Raw genomic sequence first — 5000 nt, forward strand, 5'->3', positions numbered from 1 at the left:
GTGACTGATCCAAATCCTTGACTATGTACAGAGTCAGTCAGTACAGTACGATTTTAAGTATAAAAGCAGACACTCTTTATCCAGAGCGACTTACAATAAGCAAGGTGAACACATACAGTACATCAAATGCAGAGAAACAGTGTAGTGCCTCAGTAAACTAGGATCACAGGCAGTGGTTTAAAGTAACTAAGTGCATTTACTCAAGTAATGTACTTACGTACGCTTTTGAGGAATTTTTACTTTACTGGGGTATTTCCCATTTTCAATACTTTAACTTCTACTCCACTACATCTCAGAGGACAATATTGTACTTTTACACTACAATTATTTGACAGCTTTAGTTACTAGTTACTGATTTAGATTATTATCACAAAACATACATTAACCACTTCAGCTCAATATATATTCCGGCCATTTGAAAATAGCCGATCTACAAGCTCACAATGCGTCGCATCGCGACGCATTGTGAGCTTGTAGATCTGCTATTTTCAAAAGATTTTTATACATTTTGAACTTGTGAAATGGGACATTCTGCACAATGAGTACTTTTACTTTTGGTACTTTAAATACATTTTAATGCCAATACTTTTGTCCTTTTATTCAAGTACATTTTTCATTCCGGACTTTCGCTTGTAACAGAGTATTTTTACATTGTCAGTATTGATACTTTTACTTAAATAAAACATGTGAGAACTTTTCCCGCCACTGCAGTGTAGTGCCTCAGTAAACTAGGATCACAGGTAAACCAAGAACCTAGCATCTGTCTAAACAATATAATATTATCAAAAATGATCTGTAAATCAAAACTACAGGATACCAGGTAAACAATGAACCTATAGCATCTGTCTAAATAGCATGCTATCTAAATTAAAATGTTAACATAAAAAAAAACTAAAAACAACAAGCCTACAGTCTGGCCATGGAGCGAGAGAGAGGCTGCCACAGGCACACCTGGCACACCTGGCACACCTGGCTCCCAGGAGAAGACACAGACTAGACTGTGCACCCACTGCACCCATGCAGCTACACTTTCTAACTACCAGTCAACACTGCCAACATTCCTAAGACTTAATCTAACTCAGAGAGCGTATACGAACGCAACCAAATGGACCACAACACTAGAGGGATGACCATGATCTGGTGCCTGCCTATGCCACCCAAATCTAGAACAAACACAGGACAATCCTTATTCTAGGCCTACTATCTCTGCCACCAAAATGTGGAATGCCCTGACACGTACCGTCCCTTAAACCATTTAGACCTAAAAACGCCTTCTAAATCCTGACCTAAAATCAAAATATCTATTAAAAAATAACAACAAATGTATGTTGCTATATACTGTACATAGCTACAAGAACCCCAAAAAGGGGTTCCCTTCCTGAAAGGTATAGTTACAAATAGGGGATGTGTAACACAGGTTTCGTTCAAAACTGGTCTGAAAAAGAACATCTATCAGGAGACCACAAGGGGAGGTAAATGTCAATTCCCATTCACTGCCGCCGTTTTTTCCTTTTTCTTCTTTGTACTGTAGTGTACATAGCGTTTTGTATTTGTTGACGACATGTATTATTGTGTTAATTGTTTATGCTATCTTGATGAATTGAATGCATAGGACCACAATGGAAACAAGACCCCCAGGACTTTTGTTGTGTGATCCTTTTAGCCTTAACCCATTAAGACCTGGAACGCATCTGTGTCACTTCAGATTTCTTTGGCTATTCAAAAATAGCAGATATACAAGCTCATACTATGAGCTTGTAGATCTGCTATTTTTGAAAAATCTTGATTTTTTTTTTTCAAAAAACTGTATTTAGAAAACATTTTTAAGAATCGCCTCAGGTCTTAATGGGTTAATGTCCGACTGTGCCACTTGTGCTGTTCACATTTCTGTCTGATAAAGTATTCAATCAATCAAAAATGTAAAAAAAACCTACGGGTCCATTTGGTTCCATTCGTACGCCCCTTTGAGCTAAAATTAACACTCAGGGATCTTGCTGTGCGCCAACTGTGTCAAGATACCAGAGACACATACTTCCCAAAAACATGACTAATAACAAGAAACTCCCATAATCTGCTGGGGGAAGTACAGCAATGTGAGCAAAACACAGTCGGTGAGATTTATGAGCTGTTGTTGTGACAGGAAATGGCACGTTCAATGGAGAACAACCGCCGTGAACTGTCTGTCAGTCATATCTGTGTACAACTGTACTGTAGGTGGTGCACCGTGCTGCTGATGTCGGGTACAGACCTACTGTACAAACAGAGCAGATACCTTTAACCCATTGAGACCTGAAGCCGATTCTACAAATGTCTTCTAAATCGTAACTGTTTTCTGAAAAACGTATGTTTCTATATCAGTGGTTCTCAAACGTTATCATGTCAAGGACCCGCAAAATGATATGTATTTCACCTCCATCTCAAAATATTTCGTTCCAGGGACCCCCAGAAGCAAAGATTTGAGTTACAATGTTCGCTTTAAAAGAATATACATATATTAATTGGCACAAATGTTCTCGATTTTTCAAAAATAGCTGATCTACAAGCTCATAGCGCGGCACTCGGTGCCGCGCTATGAGCTTGTATATCTGCTATTTTTAAATAGCCAAAGTGTAAAATAATACTTTTTAGCTCAAATCAAGAAGTGACACAAGTTGTTTTTTTACTATCATTTTCAGTTATCTTTAATTATTGAGTTTAACATTGCATTGCTCTGTTTGCAAATTTCTTCATCATAGTAGTAGTACTTTTGTATTTGTATTTCAAGATAATAGATCAAGCTATCTAATACCTCCTTTCCTGTTCACTCGCCTTTGGCAATGTTAACATTAGGGGTGTGCCGATATATCGTCCCGCGATATATCGCGATACGTTTTCGCGACGATATGTATCGTTTTGGAAAAAAAAAATATCGTTTTTGAAAATTTTTTTTTTTTTTTTTTACAATCATAATAATCAGGCATGCAAACGGCCCCGAAGTGAAAAGAGTGACAACATGTTTTTTTTTCGGGTCAGGTGTCATACTATTTGGATTCAAAACGGCTATTGTAGCTGAAAAGCTACAAGTTTGCATGTCTGAATAATGCAAAAACAGAATTATTTGTTTGCATTTTCTTTTTTTCTCCTCCATATATTTTCATAATAAAAAAAGTGCGTATCGTATCGTATCGAAATCGTATCGAAGTTGTGAGCCAAATATCGTATCGTATCGTTTCGTGAAATTAGTGTATCGGCACACCCCTAGTTAACATGTTTCCCAAAGCAAATAAAGACCCTTTGAATATAATTGAATTAACCCATTAAGACCGGGAACGCATATATACACACGTGTCATTTTAGATTTTTAGCTATATCCATCATTTTATACTTTGGGGCTATTCAAAAATAGCAGATCTACAAGCTCGTAGCGCGGCACTACGAGTTTGTAGATCTGCTATTTTTGGAAAAAGTCTTGAACATTTTGTGCAAATCTTTGAATACATATATTTTGAAACAACATTTTTTACTCAAATCTTTGCTTCTGGAGGTCCCTGGAACAAAATATTTTCCAATTGTTCGCTTTGAAATATATATTGAAAGATTTGCACACATTTTCACGATTTTTCAAAAATAGCAGATCTACAAGCTCATAGCGCGGCACTCGGTGCCGCGCTATGAGCTTGTAGATCTGCTATTTTTGAATAGCCAAACAAATCTAAAATGACACAGATACTTTCCCGTTCTAAATGGGTTAAGAGAGAGAGAGAGACTTATTGTTCATGTAACATTTATATTGGTGTAGCTGAAACAAGAAGAGAGTTCATGTTAGGGCGCGCGCATGTGTGTGTGTGCGTGCATGCGTGTGCCTGCCTGCCATGCTCACATTATACGGTATAGTTCACTTTGTCGCCCAAAAGGAAAGCGATGATGTTAAATGAAAGCATATTCTGCAGAGATGAATTCACACAGCACAACATTTTCATACTGTGTGAAGTGTTTTTTTCCTGGAAAGCTCAAGTATTTCACACGCCATGCTGCAGAGCTGCAGCCTCCCACGCTCTCACTGTTAACACCTCTCTCTCCTGCTCAGCGCTGAGCAGATGCTACAGTATAGGGAGAGAGATCTGGCCGACTGTTGCCATGTTACCTGTTGCTATGAAAACCTGTTTCAGAAGGAGAACCGTGTCAATGGTGGAGCGAGACAACACTAATAAGATAGACCAGTGGTTATCAAACTTTTTCATGTCAAGGATCCCCTTCACACATCTCAAAAATGTTTTGTGGCAGGGAGACCTCCAGAAGCAAAGATTTGAGTTAAAAATGGTCGCTTTAAAATATATACGTATATATATATTAAAAGATTTGCACAAACTTTCATGATTTTTCACATAGCAGATCTACAAGCTCTTAGCACGGCACAAAGTCTGTCTCTCCAGTGCCGTCTCCCTCTCAGCTGTCCAACTGTCTGTCTCTCCTACACTGTCTCCCTCTCAGCTGTCCTACTGTCTGTCTGTCTCTCAGCTGTCCTACTGTTTGTCTGTCTCTCCTACACTGTCTCCCTCTCAGCTGTCCTACTGTCTGTCTCCCTCTCAGCTGTCCTACTGTTTGTCTGTCTCTCCTACACTGTCTCCCTCTCAGCTGTCCTACTGTCTGTCTCCCTCTCAGCTGTCCTACTGTTTGTCTCTCCAACAGTGTCTCCCTCTCAGCTGTCCTACTGTCTGTCTCTCCTACACTGTCTCCCTCTCAGCTGTCCTACTGTCTGTCTCTCCAGTGCCGTCTCCCTCTCAGCTGTCCTACTGTCTGTCTCCCTCTCAGCTGTCCTACTGTTTGTCTCTCCAACAGTGTCTCCCTCTCAGCTGTCCTACTGTCTGTCTCTCCAGTGCCGTCTCCCTCTCAGCATGTCTCCTCAGTAATTAAAAGGAAACGTTTGAAGAGAAGTATTGGACGCCCGTCCACGTGTGTCCTCTTCAGAGGACATACATGTCCCTATAGAGCACTGCTGTCTACAGAGACAGAGGACATGT

The 5000-nt window shown here is 39.7% G+C and overlaps 1 protein-coding gene across 1 annotated transcript in view; it reads right to left on the reverse strand.

Moving 5' to 3' along the window:
• The window catches only part of rapgefl1 (Rap guanine nucleotide exchange factor (GEF)-like 1), a 66361-nt gene that overhangs the window by 25415 nt on the left and 35946 nt on the right, over positions 1 to 5000 (reverse strand). The window lies entirely within an intron of this gene.

The sequence above is a fragment of the Gymnoscopelus microlampas genome (assembly GCF_963454915.1).
Source record: "Gymnoscopelus microlampas genome assembly, chromosome: 11".
Classification (NCBI taxonomy): Eukaryota; Metazoa; Chordata; class Actinopteri; order Myctophiformes; family Myctophidae; genus Gymnoscopelus; species Gymnoscopelus microlampas.